This window comes from Puma concolor, chromosome E4 (genome assembly GCF_028749965.1).
Source record: "Puma concolor isolate L17-30 chromosome E4, mPumCon1.1.hap2, whole genome shotgun sequence".
NCBI lineage: Eukaryota > Metazoa > Chordata > Mammalia > Carnivora > Felidae > Puma > Puma concolor.
Genome location: NC_141683.1, coordinates 13,112,204 through 13,132,101, shown reverse-complemented (window position 1 = coordinate 13,132,101; position 19,898 = coordinate 13,112,204). Strand labels below are relative to the sequence as shown.

The window sequence follows — 19,898 nt, the reverse complement described above, 5'->3', positions numbered from 1 at the left end:
AATCTAGCACAGTTTTTTGGACATGGGAGACACTTAATACAAATTTTAAATAGGATAAAAGGCTTAAATAAATTTGATCTGACTCCCAGTTAAGGAGCTGCATCACTATTATACCACCAGATGATTAGATATTAAAGGTGAGAGTCTAAATAAACACATGACCCAGTAAATGTTTCTTGAATGTCTATTTTGCGCCTGGTATTATGCATTTTTCCTTTCTGATATTTTGTCTAACCTTCAACTAAAAATAGAATTGGTGAGGGGTGCCTGGGTGGCTCCGTTGGTTAAGCATCCAACTCTAGATTTTGGCTCAGGTCATGATTTCACACTTTATGAGATCAAGCCCTGTACTGGGCTCTGTGCTAATAGCTCAGAGCCTGCTTGGGACTCTCTCTCCCTGTCTCTCTGCACCTCCCCTGCTCTTGTGTGTGTGTGCTGTCTTTCTCTCTAAATAAATAAATAAATAAACAAACTGAAAAAAATAGAATTGGCTAAATAAATATTTAATACTAGGCAATTTTGCCATTCAAAAAAATATGCACACAAAGTCCTCCAACAATCTTTTAAACCCCATACAATAAAAATATGTATTTTGTGAACCAGGAAAACTTGGAAGGTTATCATGGACTCATCAGTTGTTCTTACGTTAGTGCAAATTAGTCTTATCATCTTGTTTTCTGAACACTTGTCGAGGTGCTGTAAATAAAGATGGAGGCTTGTGAGGAGAGAGGGGAGGGGAAGAATTGATATTGGTGCTTTGGAAAGTTTGGGACCACACCTGCCCATGTTTGGTGACTTGGGTAGATGAGGAAAAAGACAGTGAAAGAGCCTAGGCTTTGGATCCATGAAAAGGAATTCCTTTTTTACCTCCTAACTAAGTTGCAAGTCTCCAAGGACAAACTACTAACATCAGTGTGTTAGTTCGGATTGTGTTGGACTTTGTCTTAAACAAAGAAGGGGGTTGATTCTTCTCCCCTGACAAAAGCCACCCTTAAAGTAGGCCTTCCATCCTCATGTTGGTTGCCATGTAATCCCGAGATGGCAGCTCCACTTCCAAACTCAATCAAGAAGAGGATCAGCTAAGTGAAAGAGGCTAAGACTAAAGAGAAATGATTCCTCTTAATCAGCTTTTCCAGAAGTCTCATCCAGGGTCACCTTGCAGCCACCATCAAGTTGGCAAGAACCCTGTAACAGAGCCATGCTGACCAATGAGGAAGGCTAAGAAATGTCACCATTGTAGAGGGGGTACATTACCACTGCAGAGAAAACTCACGTTCTGTTCATTAAGAAAAGAGAATGGATACCAAGTAGGCCACTGATTCTCTTTGCCACGCTTTCCCCATTTGCATAATTGAAAAAATAATACCTACCCTATAATGATTTGGAAATTTAAGTGAGATAATGCATTTGTATAATCCCTGGCTTATAGCAAGCATTTAGTAATGTGCGTTTCCTCTACTTTCTCGTTCAAGTTTCCCCTGATATCCAAAAATATAGTGTTCCTGTGAAACCTTTCCTGCCAAACTGGCATAAAGCAAAAAAGCAATTACCATTTATTTATAAGGAAAAGTTTTTGAGTGTGCGCAGACCTAAAGAACAACCTCTCGTAGGCTGTTCTGATACCTTAGGACACGTCTTGCTGACAGATGCAAAAGTAACTACAGAAAAGACACAGATGCTCACAGACACAATAGAAGCTCTGGAGGCTTGATGCTGAGATGCTGCCTGTGGATCCAGGGAAAGAGCTGGGGAAGGAGCCAGGGAAGGAGCAGGGGAAGGAGCCAGGGAAGGAGCAGGGGAAGAGGTGGGTCGGCACCATTCCTGCTGCCCAGAACACGCTGCTTCTGTAATGCTCACTGCAAAACCCATGCTGATGGCTATTTTCTCATCTCTTACCTTTTCTTCAGATATCTTTTGGTTAGCAAAAACAGGTACTAATGTAGGTCTTTTGTAATAGCAAAGTGGTATAATGCAAACTTTTGAAGAGTGGGAGATAACCTGTATGTAGCAGACAATAAATGTTAGGTAACAGGATGAACTTTGTTTTAAGTTTATTTATTTATTTTGAGAGAGACAGAGGCAGCACGAGTGGGGGAGGGACAGAGAGAGAAGGAGAGAGAGAGAGAATCCCAAGCAGGCTCTGTGCTGTCAGTGCAGAGCCCTCCACGGGGCTCAAACTCTCGAAACCATAAGGTCATGACCTGAGCTGAAGCCAAGAGTCAGTCGCTTAACTGACTGAGCTACCCAGGTGCCCCAGGATGAACTTTTAGAGCATCTTATGGTTTTCATATGCCGTATTGTAAACCTTGGCCTAGTATATCTTTATTCATTCATTAAAGCAGAGATCTGAACTCAGTAGACTATGAAAGAAGTCTTGGACTCTTCGTTTGCAATAAATACTGTGGGTCATTCTGATGCAGGTGACTCCCTGAAAATTGTTTAAAGCTCAGTGCTTTAAGAGAAGTATCTAAATAGTAGAAAGAATAGTTACTACATTTTTGATCACGTGTGTGTGTGTGTGTGTGTGTGTGTGTGTGTGTGTGTGTGTGTTTTGAGGATGATGGATCCTTTGGGCTATATTGGTGGTAACACAAGCAAACCTTAGCATAATGAGAAACATAGAAATGTCGAATATTATTGGGAATCTAAACTCAAGAATGATTTTTCTCTGTTTAAAGAGTGTGGCAATATTATTATAGAAATTAGTACCTTGCGAGTAGTTAAGATGATGCACAAAAACAAACAAAAAAATATTAATGTACCATCACCAGGATTCACAGAAATTTTGACAAGTCAAAATTTTGTATAAAAGTCAGGTCTTTTAGCTGATTAGGCAATCTACAGTTTGCAAAAGGTGCACTGGAGTCAATCTTCACCTGGCAAATTTGACTTCCTGTTTCTAAGAAAAAAAAATTTCTCCCTAAAAAAAAAAAAAAAAAAACTCATAAAATAACTCCCAAGGCTTTTTGCACATCAAATAGCTCTTACAGAATCAAATTTTGATGAGGTAAGTGTAAGGAATTTAGTAACATATGGATTAAATTTCCCTTAAAATAGACATCATTTTAAAATGAGGAGGAAACAAAGTTCTTGGTAAAATATGAAAATATATTTTGGTTTGCCTTGAACCCCAAACACAATTTGAAAAATAGTTCAAGATGTTCACCAAGCCCCCAATACAGCTGGTTTCACCCATCTCTAGTTCCAAGATATAAACTGTTGGGAGTTCTGGTAATTACAAATATTACAAAAGCATTAGAAAATATTGGAAAATAGTCAGAAATGAAGAAAGAACAAAAATTTAGAAATAAACAAATCCAAACTCAGGGATTCTGTCTCCAAAAACTTAAGGGTGGGCAATCCTGATCCCAGATAGCTGATGAAATTAATTTCAATTTCTTCTTATGTTTCAGAAGAAAATAATTAATGACAAATATGGATGCATAAATATTTCAAGAACACTTCTGATAATAATAAAATGACAAAGAAAAAGTGTTCCATTACAGAAGACAATTTGTTAACAGGCTACATCCAAAGTACCTATGAGAACAAGACTATCTCAAAGAGCTAATGAGATCGTTCTTTAGGGGCAGAGGCTCTTACAAATTTTGATCAAAACCAGTTAGCTCCATTGATGAAGCCTTGTACGAACAAAATTAAGGTCATGATTTAATTGATTCTTAAATTTTTACAAGCTTGCCCTCTAAAATCAGTCTCACTATAGTAGGGCAACCTTTCTCGAATTCAAATACATCATGTCACCTTTTAAAATTCTTCCTGGGTTCTCCACTGCCCTCAGAAGTAAGTCCAAACTCATGACATCAAGGACCTTCCTGTGTACCTATTATGACTCATTTTTCACTAGCTCGTGTTTTACTATTATCTCCTAGATAACTCTATATTCTCATACGAACTATTTACAGCCCTTACAATGTTTCTGTAGAGAAACATCCTGCTGATGATGTAACTTGGATTTTTTTTTCCTTTTTTCTTGCTGAAAGAGGTACTGTTACATCACTTTTATCATCTTTAGAAGAATAAAGGATCTTGAGGAACTGAATGCAGTGTTCCCAATCCAAAGAGGATTGCTCTGTGGAAGATAGGGTGGCCGTGAGCAAGCATGCACCTGTCCTGATTATTCAGGAAAGGACAGATAAAAAGAATCTAGTTCCAGGACTGAAAAAGAAAAGCTGCCTGACCCCTGGTGGTACAAGTCCTTGGGAAGGAAAAGACATCAGAAATTCTAGGTCTGCAGGACATGAATGTTTAGTCCAGTCCTGCCATCTTTCTCCTGCAGTAGCTATCATCTCTGAGAATGACACTGTATGGGACCCGGAGACCCAAGGATTAAGGACTTGGGGACTGGGCACTCTCATTCCACTGAGCCTGGTTCTGAGGGTGGATCTTCCAGCCTCTAAGATCCAGTCTCTGGTCCATCGCCATCTTTTGTGGACTGTGTAGGTCCAGTTGTGAACAGTGTCACCAAGTGGCAGCAAGAGGCACAAACAACAATGAACTGAGTAAAGCCCAGGCTCTTTACTCTTGGGTGTTAAAAGCAGAGTGATGACCTTCTCTTGGGCTATATAAACCTTTGGAGTTTTAGCAGACTCAGAAAACTGAGGAACTGAGAGGTGGAGAGCTGAATGTTTGACTGATCCTATGTGTATGGACTGAGCTAGTTTCCTTTCAAGTGTAAAAGAAAAAGTAAATCCCCCCTGCCTTTGCCTAGTTCTGTGGACTAATCACTCTCTGATGCACTTCTCTGACTCCCCATCACCTGGAGGGCTCCTCAAACCCCTTGTCTTTCTGTCATCTCAAGTGCCCCTTCATTCAAAAGTCCTGCTTGCCTCACTAAGCCTGAAGTGTCCCCCTTAGCACCCCATACAGACATTCATGCTACCTTTCCCCTCCCCCAAACTGTGATATTTCCTTCACGTTGCAACCAGAACTCCCTAAGTCAAAATGCCCAATTTTCTCATTTTTCTTCCATCCTACCCCTCTCCATTCAGCTGTGAGATTTAATGCAAGAACTGCATGTTATTCACTGATTCATTTTCACTACCCAGCATATCCTAACTGGTAATAAGACATCCAAGTCTTCAGTTAGGAAAGAGGAATGCCCATGCCAAATACAAGGCTCAAAAGCCATGACCAACAATAGCTCTAGTTTTGTTTACGAGCCCTTGAATTGACTGAATAAAATAGATCGAAACTGGACCAAGGTCATCAGGGAATTGTGTGTTTAGAGAAACACAAAGCTAATGAAGAAAGTCCTGGGATTGTTCATTCCCTAATGAAATCATCATGTCCTCAAACACTCACCAAGAGGAAGTGGAGAACTCCCAAAGTATCCCTGGGACACTGGGCAGGGAAATATTCTCGGAGGGCAGATTTGAAGGCTGACAGGTGGACTGGCCAAGGAACTCACTCCACTGCCAGTGTAGGAAGGAAGCCCTGTTTTCCTACAAGGGAAATGACATGTATTTTGGACCAGTGACCCCTCAAGATTGCTTCCCATAGTGTCCTTTCACAAACGGAACACTTTAAAATAGATCATTTTTTTCAGGCAAGTTCCAATCAGAAAACAGAATCAGCAGAGATAATATAACACAGGGAACTGGTGAAACTGATGTTGGAGAATAAGGGAAAACTGAGGTAACACAGACAGTAACAGGAAAGTAGGGCCTGTGGAAATGAAGGACACAGTTAGTAGTTAACCTCTAGCAGTGCAGAGGAGTTCCCTGTGGGGCTGGGCTCAGACCTCTGAGGAGGGTCTAGACTCTTCAGGAAGCAGACTTTCTTCTACTTTCTTTCTACCTCTGGAAGCTGAGATATAGACCTCTGAAAAGGGAGCGCTATGCATCTGCCCTGGGGAGAACCTCCATGGAACTGGAATCCAGAACTGTGAGATGGAGGGGAGGGGTCTCTTCTCCCTGGTCCTGTCTTCCTGTCTCCTTCTGACATCCCCTACTCGCAGAAGCCAGAGGACAAAAGAGAAATGTGTTTTGCAGAGTCTTAGCCCCAGTATCACAGAATGAGCACAGAAGAGCACAGAAGAGCACAGAATGGTGGACCGGAGGGAGAGGCAGGAGCTTAGTAAGCATCATGTTCCAAGCTTTTGTTCACTCACCTTAACAGATGCCCTTCTGAATAGGCCTGAACTTTCAGAAAGGAAGAACATCTTTATACCTTTCTCAGTAAGATTCAACTATCTGTTATACAAGTGAAAACTCTGTGGCCATCTCCCCAGAAAGAAGAGACACAAAGTCCCAACAGTCAATGGTTTCCATCCCTGGGCAACGAACATGGTACCCATCTCTGAGCAATGTTAACTATTCTTATAATCCAGTCACTGTCCCACCAGAATATCTTGCAACACAAACACTAAACTTGAAAATGATCCGACAATATAACAATCCTTGCATGAAATAACAGGAAGGGAAAATAACACATAAGCCATATAACACAGTGAGGAAGACAGAAAAATAGGCATGGCGGCTACAGTCTTGGTTTCTGCAAGTGTCATGAAGCCATTTATTTTTTTAAATTGTTTTTTCAACGTTTATTTATTTTGGGGACAGAGAGAGACAGAGCATGAACGGGGGAGGGGCAGAGAGAGAGGGAGACACAGAATCGGAAACAGGCTCCAGGCTCCGAGCCGTCAGCCCAGAGCCCAACGCGGGGCTCGAACTCCCGGACCGCGAGATCGCGAGATCCCACGAGATCGTGACGTGGCTGAAGTCGGACGCTCAACCCACTGCGCCAGCCAGGCGCCCCATCATGAAGCCATTTATAATTTATTCCCTCCACCCCCCTAGTCTGGGTTTTCTTTTTCCTTAGTTCCTCAGCTAATTTAGTTCTTTACCCGCTATGGTGACACAAACCTTTCACCCTCACGGGCTCTGCCTCCTTTTGGTTGTTGCCATTTTCCATTAACGTTTGTTATTGGGTGTGAAAACATGAGAAGGTGCCCAGAGAATCTCCTAAAATCTAGACAGAATCCTTCCTGTCCCCTCGGCACAGAAGTACTCCAATTTCCCCCTGGGTCATCAGAATCAGTCACCCAAGCAAATAGCAAGCTCGTTTTCTGCAGGTGGTTCAGTAGAAGCACGAGGACCCCGGCATGACCGGTGGGTACTTTCAAAATGTTGGGGTAATGACAGCAAAAACCAGACTCATTCAGGAAATTTTGGAGATTGGTAATTGGGCTACTCCTTGGAGTAGTAGTTTGCCAGGGTGAAAGTTAGGATCCGTGTAAAGAGGTGTGGAAGAGTGAAAGAGAAATGCATAATGTGAAGTGAGGACGAGAGAATAGCATCACTGGCACCGTTCGTGTACCCCAGACCAAAGCAATGGTTCTCAAAATATTTGAAATGTTGAAAGCGAGAAGCGCCATTTCTTGCCAAGTAGAGTCCCAATGCCTTGGATAAAATTGGACAGATGATATGGCCCCAAGATTGCAGAATCTGCCTATAATATATTCATCATTGAAGCACACCTTGCCTGAAACTCAACCTCTTAGCTCCCTCATTAGCTCAGTTGATAAATTTAGCCAGGCTGATTTTAAAAGGGCAAGGGGCTGTGGCTGTGTGAGGAATATACTGGGCAGGATAGATACACAGGTGTTTTTAGCAGTAGAAAGCACCTTCATTCTTGAAGACAGTGAGAAAACAATGAAGTGAATCTTAGGTGTAAAAAATCTCAGGCTGTGATTTAAGAATCAGATAACATTAGAATATCAATAATGGGATGTATTTTTCCTTTCTTGGGAATTATTTTTGTCTTTCACACTTTCAAGCATGCTTCCAAAAGTCAAGCAAAACAAGGAAACTGTTGACTTGAATCTTCCAAGAAGTAAAGAAGGTGAGAGCTTACAGAGGACTTCTCCAGGCTTAGATTTTGTTCTGAGAGAAAACAAATCAGAAGCCTTTAGGGATCCTATTTGTGAATATCCTCTTCCTCACTTAGCCTGTTTTCTGTCCCAATTATTCAGAGCTCTGTTGTTTCTGATCTTTTTATGAGCACGGATGTGTGCTGAAATTAAAAATCAAATGCATAAATATTGCAGTAAAGGAAAAATAGAAAATCTGAAGTTAGTCTCGGTTTTAGATTTAAGGCTGTCTTCTAAATGCTACTTGTCTAAGTAATCCTTTTCCTTTTGATCCTAGGTGTTAAAACAGGAAAGTTCTGCATGAAATTGGCTTCCTGGTGTGAATAGCAAGACTTGAAGTTCAAAGATACTTGTGAAATCCAGACCTCGTTTTATTCATTAATTCCTATAAGCAAGTGCAGCTATTTAGCTAGACAATCAGAGACCTAGCCTGACTGTTCAATGTATAAGCAGAAGCCTGATTGTCCTATCCTGCAGCAAGATTCAGGGAGAAAGTCACAAACTGTAGGGTCAAAAGTTGCAGGTGAGGGGGTGCCTGGGTGGCTCAGTCACTTAAGCCTCCACTTTGGCTCAGGTCATGACCTCACCGTTTGTGAGTTCGGGCCCCAGGTCGGGCTCTGTGCTGACAGCTCAGAGCCTGGAGCCCGCTTCGGATTCTGTGTCTCCCTCTCTCTCTGCCCCTCCCCCACTTGCACACTCTCTCTCAAGAATAAATAAGTACTAAAAAAAAAAAAGTGCATGTGAAAACACAGGGATTAATGGTAGGTCAGTCATGGAATTGGAGGGACACTGAAAAAAAAACCTAGGGTAGGAGACCTTGTGGAAAGGCAAAAAAAAAAAAAAAAGGAGAGGGATGATTGAGATTCAGATCCTTGCACTGATTGCCTGACAATCAATAGTCCTGCTCTGGAGACGCCCTATTCACCTCTACCAATTAGGTGGTTTGGGAGAAGCGGGGAAGGAAAAGACTGAGCCAAACAGGCAAGCAGTGAAGTATCCTCTTGGCATCTGTCCGTGTGCCACGAGGCCGGTGATAGTCAAAATGGGCAGAGCCCCACCGTTGACAGGTGCTGTGAAGTCCCTGCCACCTCTCTCGGTAGTGCCCCACCCTTACTCTGGACTTGGTTCTACTGCTCCAGACAAAACAGGTACCAGAGCGACCTGCGGACAGGACTGTGGTTGCCACAGGGCTGGCATTCATTCAACAACGTTTAACGTAAGCCTCAATAAGCACGGAGGCATTGTAGAAAAATTGAGAGCAAAGACAAAAACTCTAATAAGAGCCCCAGAGAAAAGTACTGTAGATTCATTCCTGCAGTTGCACTTGCCTCTCCTGTGTAATAATATTTATGGAAATACGTTTCCCCTTGTGGGAAGAAATATACACACGCATGTGCACACACAAACACACATCCACATACATTCACACAATCACTTTTCAAAGGCTGTGACTTACGCCTCGTCAGCTTTCTGAACATCAGTCGTGTTTTGACAAATCAGCAGAATTCCCAAGAACGCAGTAACTGGCCAGGGAGACCGTGATCTCTTTACCACCAAGTCTAAGTGCATGTTTCTCCGGGAAAACGTGTTCATGCCTTACCCTGCAAGAGAACAGAATATGGCCATATGGTTGCTACTAGGAAATAATTATCCTGTAAGGGAAATGGGTCCCAGTGTCTGATACTTAATCCTCTCTCTGTAACGTGGGTCAAGGGCCCTGTATTCTAAACTTCTTTCTCTGGGGGGGGAGGGGGGGAGAGGGATGAGGTGACACCGCGGTTTCTTCTTCTTCCCTAAGACAAACGTACAATTCTTTGCTGGAATGTTTCGAGATGCCTGTTGAACTGGGTCAGCGCACCAAACAAAATCTTCTATTGTTTTATTCCACAGAAAACTTGCCTTACCTAACGATTCCACATCTACTCAAATAAAAAGAACAAAAGGGTAAACTCAGAGCCCTGTCATCCCCCCACACACCCCTGTTTTCTGCATTTAATAAAGGCAGCAGCTAAAATTTAATAGCATTTGGAAAGCCATGAAGCCATGTCCTGGAGTTACATGGCATATTTTATATTATAGTGGTAGAGTTAGGAAAGCAGTGAGGCTCCAATGGGTCTCTTGCTGCAAAACTTGGTGTCTCCACATCAGACTGATATAGATGGTGACTGATATACAGGATGAAGCCAAAAAGAAGTGTGTGTGTGTGTGTGTGTGTGTGTGTGTGTGTGTGTGTGTAGGGACAGGTTGGGGAGTTGCAAAGCAAAGTGTCAGTAAATATAATTTTTTATCATGGCAAAATTATTGGTTTAACTGATATTTCACTGAGTTATCTAAAGGCACATATGGTAACCTTCCTAAACATAAGAGGGTTCATTCCTGCAAAAGTGCTTATAGCCAAGCTCTTTCTTGCGTTTCTCAAATGAAGTATTTTTCGAGCTAAGTTGCTTCGTGTACACAGCAGATCTGTTCCCAAATACACCAACCTTATTAACCAACGCCGGACTCAGGCTATTTCCTATGGGAAACACAATTTTTTTTTTTTTTTTTTGGTGTTCAATAAAAATTTGGGCCAAATTAGAAAGTAACTAAATGAATACTTCTCAAGAATCCATGATAACACTTGCTGAGCAGTGGGTCAGGCCAGATTTAATCTAAAATCGTTCTGCTGCGTGTAAAATGATTATGTCATAGCATTTGTCTTTAATTACTCACCTCTTTCCAAAGGCTTGACTCATAATGTGTTTCTCGGTTAACCACAAACACTCGCACTACAAGACTTGTCATATAGATTCACTCACCCCCCTTCCCCACCCCCTCTGTTTTTGCACTTTGCAACATTGTTAAGTCACAGCTCCTGAAAAAGAAATTTTGAGACATTGTCTAAACCATCTCCCCCTTGATACTTTGAAGACTCCCATGCTAAGAAAAATAACCCTGGCTTCTCTTGACTCATGAAGACCAGTAGAGCGGGCTTAATAGTAATGGAAAGAGCAATACCGTATCATCACGATTTTGTACTATACGGTGCCGTTCCCGTGAGAATGTCTATGAGTTCAAGAACATATGAAAAGAATTAAAACAAAGGATTGTAGCTCGTAATTGAGTACAAGTCAATTAAGCAACCACATACATATTTTTCCCTCATCGCTTCACTTCTCACCTCACCTTCCCCTATGAGAAACAGAGTGAATTATAATTTAATTCAGAATAAATTAAATCAGCCCACTTAGCACATATTGTTAATCCTCGAAGTTTTAGCAGAGGTGTTGGATCCCAGTAGTGCTTTTTGCCATCTCTCCAGACTAATCCCGTGTGAAGTTTGGGATTATAGAATTTGGGGGAAATGTGGGAAGTGATGCAATCCTAAAGATATGTTCATCCAGGCCTGGGTTGTGTGTGTGTGTGTGTGTGTGTGTGTGTGTGTGTGTGTGTGTGTGTTTTCCCCTTGGGTAAAGTAGGAAGCACCTGAATGATGTAATTTGGGCGCTTCAGGCGTTCTGACTCCCAAATCTCCACCCCACTGACCTGAAATCCCTCCTATGCTAGTTGAGTTTGTTTTGTTTTGTTTTGTTTTGTGTTGGGGAGGAGGGTGGCGTGGAAGTTAGTTAAAATGAAAAGGACTTTGTTAACAACAGAAATAGGCACATGAATTTTTCTTTAGGTAGTGAAAATTCCCCAGTTAAAATGCCAATACTGGCAGGGATTGGCAACACATTAATCTATGCTCCAGGAAGAAGCTAGAGAGATGGCTGGGACCATTTTGGGGGCTGCCTGTTGTCATCCCAGTAGTGGTTACTACTGTAGGGTGTGGTCCCCAACTCCCTTCTGTGATTCTTTTTTTCTTTATCCGTAGACATAGATATAAGTATAGGTATACAGGTATATATATAGAGAGAGAGACACAGAGACAGAGACAGAGAGAGAGAGAGATGTGTATAGATATTGTCAAGACTTTGTAGCTAATCTACCTCTGGTGAAAGATTTTCTATCTAGCTGATGGGCCATCCTTCCACCTGGACCCAGGCCTCCTACATTCTGATTCCAAACTTCACTAGCCTTCTTTTCTCTTATGCCTGCCATTGTCCTTACCCCCTTTGACTCCATGCTACAAGAATGATTATTTTCTCCTCATCAACACTTTGGTTTCCTTTCTCTCTTGCTTGGTAGTCACCATTTAGAACCTAACTGACATCTCAAAATATCCTCTTTTATAGTTGATAAGGAAATAAATGGTGATATAACAAACACATCCTCATAAAATAGAACGAGCTTTAACTTGGGGGTACGATTCCTACACAAACAAGCACATTAAGAAACCTCATTCAGGGGTACCTGGGTAGCTGAGTCAGGTTGAGTGTCGAACTCTTGATTTCGGCTCAGGTCATGATCCCAGAGTACAGGGATCAAGGCCTACGTCAGGTTCCATACTGAGTATGGAGCCTGCTTAAGATTCTCTCTCTCCCTCTGCCCCTCTCCCCTGCTGGAGCAGTCTATAAACAAATAAATAAATAAATAAATAAATAAATAAATAAATAAATAAATAAATAAATAAATAAAAGAGACCACAATCAAAATTGTACCTGACATGGGCCCCAGTCGTTGACATCATCATTTACCAACCCCGGACGTGTTCTGTTGCTTGTAATTGCTTTCTTCCCACCATCCCACGTTTGAGCACCTGTGACTGGCTGGAATTGCGAAAACATTTCTGTGTCCTATGTTTTTATTCAGCAATAAGCATCTACTCTTCTATCCTTATTTGTAATTGATTTTTTTTTCTTTTTTCTAATACGTTTATACTATATGCATTTTCCAGTTACCTTAGGTCCTTTTTGGAACAAGGCAGAAGTTATTTGGTAAACTTACTAATGTAATTTTTTTAATCTTCCTGGTTTTGCTCCTTATCTCTTTCTATGGCTCAACATTTCCTTAGCCTTGATTTCTTGATCTGACCATCACGATAACCTATAATTGAAGTAAAAAAAAAAAACAATCTAGGTACTGGTTCTAATTATACACTTAGCAGCTATAGCACCAGAAAGTTCCTTAACTGAGCTTGCTTTAAAGGAAGACTACCCTTACAACAGGGACAATGTGACAGATAGATAAGAGCAAATACGAAAGATCCCCAACATAATACCTGATATATACAATATGCTCCATAAATGCTCCTTGATTTATAAATTATAAAATACAATTGTCACCATCGTGACTTGATTTTGTCAAGCATATAGCAATGACAATGGGTGTCTTACATAGTAGGGTTTCTGAGAAACCTCTTCTCTCTGGTTTAAACATTTTCCCTTAGTCCCACATGTGATGTCACTAATCAAATAGGTACATAACAAATTTTAGTTATTTATTTTTTTAAAGAACTTCTTTTTTTTTTTTTTTAATGTTTATTTTTGAGACAGAGAGAGACAGAGCATGAACAGGGGAGGGTCAGAGAGAGAGGGAGACAGGATCTGAAACAGGCTCCAGGCTCCGAGCTGTCAGCACAGAGCCCGACGGAGGGCTTGAACTCACAGACCGTGAGATCATGACCTGGGCTGAAGTTGGACACTCAACTGACTGAGCCACCCAGGCGCCCCAATATATAACAAATTTTAGATGAGGACAAATGGTGACTTACTTGAAATCCCTTTCTTCTTGACTTAATGAAGCATTCAAAGCAGCCACCTCTACTTTGGCTTTTTGTTACATATTTTCCCAAGGGCATGACTTGGTTTTCTCGGGAATGTTCAGTCAGCTTTCATTGGTGAAGGCAGCATGCCATCCATTTCCCCCCAGCCAACTCTGATACCGCTTAATGGGGGTGGGAGGAAGACATTGGTGTCCCAGGGAAATTCAATGTCCAGTTTTCTCCCTCTCAGTCAGCTACGATAGCATAAAACAAGCACTTGAGCTTCAACGGTTTTGACTGCCTCAGAAAATCATAGATCCTGTGGCATTCAAGCGGGTTAACTGCCTCCCCCAAAGCATTCCAGTAATCTCCTCTTCACCTCCTCTAATTTATTACCATATCTTTTGACCTTCTTTCTTTCTTTATAAAATTCATTAAGTTGCCTATTTGTAGAGCAGAGGCTAGTAGATAACTGTTAAAACTTACTGGAGGCCTTTACAGATCTCTCGGGCACAAAATGCCATGAAAGCATGTGGGTTTTGATAACTTTTGGTTGTGTGAGGAGGAATAATAAAAGGACAAAGTCCTAAGAGAAAAACTAAAGTTTCCAAAGACAGAACATAGCTGCATTTTAAGTAACCACTTTAAAGACAGGACTGCTGTTTTGGCAAAAGCCAGTAAGCCACACAAAATTAATTTCATGTTTCATTGACATTACTTTCAGGAATTTCATGTTGACATAACCTATAGAGTAAGGGTGAGATAGTGCAGACAATATATCTAATGCTGCTACACCAACACAAAATATTTTAAATCTGAACAGAGACCCAAGGTTGTACAATAATCATGTTCTGTGTAAAAAAAAAGAACAAAACTGTGATTTTCACATCAGCTGTCCAAATGCTAATTGCTTCTAGTGCAAAAGTTTAAATCAAACTGTGAACTCTCTGTGGCTCCTGTGTGGAATCTGAGAGACATTTCAACCTATTTATGATTTTGCCTTTTGTGTAGATAGTGACCCTTTTGTATGAGTGCCATGTTAAAAAATGTCAATGAATGTGTGACTCCAGGTTGTATGTCAAGTTAATGATAAGGTACCTATGAACACTTACTTCTGAATACATTAAATATAAGAGTTGCCTTTCTACAAAACATTTGGTAGGTTGTTGATTTGGCCGCTGAGATGTTTGTATGTCCCGTGACAGCTGCCTGACCCGTTCTTTACATTAGTAAATGTCACCACGAATCCCTGATCCAAGTGCTGAGAAAACCATTGAATGACCAAGGCTCTTTCTGGCTCTGAGGCAATAGGCATTGTTTTCATAATGCAGAGTTTCTAATTCTACCTCTTGACTTCCAAAGTCACATATTAATAATTGGCAGCAGTCAGGCTAGAATTGGGGCTATTGTAAAGGCTTCTCAGCTAGTTTCTATCTTCTAAAGGCATGTATTAGCACATTCATTAAAAGAGTTATTTTCATCTGGTTGGCCTGTAATTTGTACCCTTTCAAGTACACCATAAAGGTGGGATTTCATTTAGTCTGGTGGAATCTGGAGACCACTTGGTAGTACCAGAATCTCAGTGTTGGCTAGGTGTTTAGATTTCTTGAACTTTATGATTTCCAAATTTCAGAATGACAACCATTGCTTGAAGTCATGGGAAATCTTTTCTCTTGTGATTTAATCTTACCATGTGTAATAGCTAGTTGTTGCCAAAATAATGCTGCATAATATCCCACCCCAAACAGCATGATTACTCTCACACATCTGTTGATCAGCTGGGGATCAGCTGATCTAAGTAGGCCTCCACTAAGCACTATGCAAATTTCCAGGTTGGATATGGGTCTGCTCCACATGTTTCTCTTCATCTTTCGACTGTGGACTAGCTGGGGCATGTTTATCTCATGGGAATGGCAGAGGCATAAAGAGGGATAAGTGGAGACATACAACGTCTCTAAAGACCGGTTCCCAGAACTGGCAACTCTCACTTCTGCCCATATTCCAGTGGTTAAATCAAGGCAATTGGCTAAAGCCAAAGTCAAAGACTGGGAAAGTACATACTACCTCCAGTGAGAAGAACTACAAAGTCATATGCCAAAAGGGCAGGACACAGCGAGAGGTTATGCACTGGGGACAACCATTCCTTCTTCCACATTGTCAAATGTCGAGGAAGGCATACAAGTCAGTTGTAGCCATAATTCAAGGAATTGATGATGGAACAGTTGAGAGGTAGAAATCACTCAGCAAGGAAGAAGGTCATGCAACATCTTTCACTTGAATTATACCGTTAGCTTGTTGTCATGCTAAAGTCTCATAGCCTCTAAGGGTATTTCACAGTTGAATTCTAATTATGCAAGTTACATAGAATGTTGATGGTTACAGTCAATACTATCTCTAGCCCAAGGTTGACTAATACAAAAAGGAAAGAGTTTTATAGAGATTTGTAAATATAGAGATTTGTAGATTTTTAGGGGTAAGATTTTAAGGCAGAAGTGATGTGCCAGTAAGAAAACTGGCAGCTTCTGCTTTCTCTTTCTCAGAGCCCAGCTGCTCATTAAATAGGATACTTTCTGCTGCTCTAGACACCACCTGGAAAGACCATATTGGCCAGGGTGTGGGGTGGAGGTGGGAGATGGGATGAGGGAGAAGCTATATGGAGGATAGTGGAGGAACCTAGCCAACAGCAAGAGCTTAGATCCTAGACCTGTGAACCCAGCTGAGTTGTCTCAGCCAGGTCCCAGGAGTTCAAACTACCCTAGCTAGGTATGAGTATGTACATACTCATATATATGAGTATGTACATACTCATATATATGAGTATATACATATATATATATATATATGAGTGTGTGTGTGTGTGTGTGTATATATATATATATATATATATATATATATATATATATGAGTAAAGAGGCCATCTTGGATAGTACAGCCCCCACAGACATCACATGAAACAGAGAAGAGCCATTCTCGCTGTGCCTCATCTGAATTCCTGATCCATAGAGTTGCGATAAACAATAAACTTGTTACTGTTTTAATCCACTATGGGGGCAGTTTTTAGCCCGGATAAGATCATTGTAACAGTGACTTTTGTGAGAATTTCTTCAAAAGGTGGAATTCTTGTGATCTGTATCATTTTGCCATTTTTGACATTTTTTCCAGAGGACATGACATTTTTATCATGGGGAATGTCAGTGATGATATACGATATTCTTGCTATTTGATGAGTTTGGAGAGAGAAGAAGTAGTTTATTCTTTACAACTAAGTATTATTTAATTTTGAGTTCTACAATTTACAACCGGATTATCTAAAGGAGAGGGTCAATAAATTAATATATTAGCTGGTTTTCTGTCAGAAGATTAAGCCAGGTCAAAGGATCACTATCTATTGGAAGCTCTAGGGGAGAATCCATTTGGACTGTTGGGCAGAATTCCATGTTTTGTTGTTGTAAAGTCAAGATCCAGATTTTCATGTTGGCTGTAAGCTAAAGGCTATTCTTAGCTTCTAGAGGCCATTTAAATTCCTGGTTCCTCTCCTCTCTCTTGCAGCAATGGCAGGTCATGTCCTTCTTGTACTTCCTGTCTCCCCTTCCACTTCCTGTCTCCCTCTGCTTTTAAGACCTCATATGATTAGATTGCACCCAACTGGATAATCCAGAGAATTATCCTTTCCTCAACTGCAAAAAGCTCCTTTTACATCATGGTATATACTAATACCACACTCAGGAGTTATGCAAGATGCGTCCTATGCAGCTATATGTGACAGCTCTTCGAAGCATTTTAGAGCAGAGGGGAGGCAGGTTACATGTCCAAGGCTCCATTTCCATGTCACCAACCCTCCCAACCAAACTGGCAAGTTACCACTTCACTCACGTTTCAGCGCAGGACTTCTCTTTCCATCCTCTCTCTCTATTAACCCAAGAGAAAGATTTTTCCCTCAGACACAAACAAACAAAAGAAATTTTTAAAGGAAATATTTATAATGGTAATATTATTTTTAATTACAGAAAGAAAAATTTTAGGATAGATTATTTTTTTAAGAAAAGGACCTCCGGACATCTGCACAGATCCTTTAGCTCATTCTCAAGCCTAGCTATTCCCCTCTCAGTATCCTAAATGCTTTCTAGTTCCGCTCACTAAATTATCCCTCAGTGTCCAGCTGAGTCAGCCTTTCTCATGTGTCACCAGCCATTACCCAGCCAGGAGACAGCTACCATCTTGTCCTCCTTCAGTTTATGTTAACATTACTCATGACTAGTAATTACCTCACAATCTAATTACGAAGCAATGAGTTTGACCATGGGATGATTGATAGGGTGCCATGCTTCTCAACTTTATCGATGTAGTGGGGGAACAGTGTTCAAAGATATCTAATGTAAAAGGCCCATTGTTTTAAAAGCTCAAATGAAGGCTTCCTGTTTGTTAAGTGAGATTCCCCTTCCCCTGTCTTTGTAATTTCTGAATCTCTGTGATGTCCTGAGGCTTCTTTGGGCACAGCTTTGAAAACATTAGTATGGTGGAAAGAACTGTAGAGCGGGAGGGAGAATATGCTTCCCAATTTTTTCTGTCTGTGACTTTGGACAACCCTCTGAGATTCTCTTCTCATCTAAGTGAGAATAATACCTTCTCCTACCAACCCACAGGACTGTGTGGGCACCAGTCTCATATCCCATGATAATTCTCCCCTTTTCCACCCCAATTTTCTAATGACTCGGGATTGTTTGTGTCTTCCTAAAACCCCACCCACGTTTATGATCTTGAGCCATTGACCGACTTTTCTTCCATATCTAGAATAAATTGTCCTTTCTTCTTTTAGCGAACTTTCGACTCTTCCGGCATAAATGACAGCTCCTCTCTGAAGTATTCAAGCCCAGTCATAATGAAGGGATTGTATGTGTGTGTGTTCTTTCTGATCCGTGTTTGCATAGTAATTTGTAGAAAAACCTATTATACCATGTCTGAATTTCTATTAAGCTCAAAGGAATATGCAATTTTATTTTTTATGTCTGATATCTAATATAGTCCTTAGCACAAAATAGGTTCCCAGTAACTGTTTTCTGAGTGAATGAATAAAAAACTAAACATACGGAGTATTTATTATTATTATGCTAGCTGTCTCTATATGAAAACTGTATTTTCTCCCCCTAAATACCTTGCCTTCGGCTCCCAAACCTTTTGTCACGTTAACCTACCAATACTCCACTATACCAAAAGCATTGGTGGTAATGTAGAAGGCACAGAAAAGTTAATAAGAGAAAAGGAGAAATTGTACATTTCATGGTAAACTTTTTAGAATTTCCACTACACTTGTCTGTTCTTCCAAATCCCCTCTTTTTCCTACTCTTGTAAGTGGTTCTGCTCTTGTATCCAAGTCCACATATCACAATATTTCTTTTGTAAATAGAAAACTCTCTTAAGTCAAGTCCAATTTTCTCTGTCAAGTTACATTTTTACATTTATAAAACACTAATTCACAATAATATTTTTATTAGGTTAGTTCACGCATTTTGTTTCTTTTTCAACTCTGTTGTCAGTTACCACCTATGCCTCTATTTGTGAATCTATACCCTAGAATATTCTGAGTTAGTTCCATTGAAACCATTCCTTCCTGTTCACACTCTTTGGTTCAAGTTACCAGTCCTGTGCACTTGATAACTCCTCAGGGCTATAAGTACCGAATTACTTCTAAGGTAACTATAAAAGTGAAAGATCCAGGGGACATTTCACAAGGACAGCATATCCCATATCTTAGAACATGACTTTTCCCATTTACATATAAGTAACTTTTCTGGGGTATAGCTTTCCTTTTAAAAACCACCAGGATTTAGGGGTGCCTGAGTGGCTCAGTTGATTGAGCATCCGACTTCGGCTCAGGTCATGATCTTGAGGTTCCTGAGGTCGAGCCCAACGTAAGGCTCTGTGCTGACAACTCAGAGCCTGGAGCCTGCTTTGGATTCTGTATCTCTCTCTATCTCTGCCCCTCCCCCACTCATGCTCCCTCCCTCTCTCTCTCTCTCTCTCTCTCTCCTAAAAAAAAAAAAAAAAAAAAAAAATTTAAAAAAACTTTTAAAAACCCCACCAGGATTTATAAGAAATACAAAGTGTGATATTTAATTGGAAGCAGTAATTTGGGGAATAGAAGAAAAGTTATCTGTATAATAGTTCAGTTGAATTTTTTTTTGGTATCAAATTACAAATTGATTGTTTCCTTGTTATGCTTTGAAGTGAACTAAGGCATTTAGATATTTGTTCTACAGTGTAGAATTTTAGAATAAACTGCACTAAGAACTGAAAACTTCACTTTTCTCTGGACTGAGAACCCCCCCTCCACCATGCCAAAATCATTCATTCATTTGTCAGTTACATATTTACTCATCCACTTCT

At 40.6% G+C, this 19,898-nt stretch overlaps 1 long non-coding RNA gene across 1 annotated transcript in view; it reads right to left on the bottom strand.

Annotated features, from left to right (window-relative positions):
• LOC147572471 (uncharacterized) overlaps nt 1–19,898 on the bottom strand; it is a 55,534-nt gene that overhangs the window by 10,907 nt on the left and 24,729 nt on the right. Inside the window, exon 2 of the long non-coding RNA XR_015245866.1 lies at nt 9,348–9,492. This is a non-coding gene — a long non-coding RNA (uncharacterized LOC147572471). The remainder of the gene's footprint in view (nt 1–9,347; nt 9,493–19,898) is intronic.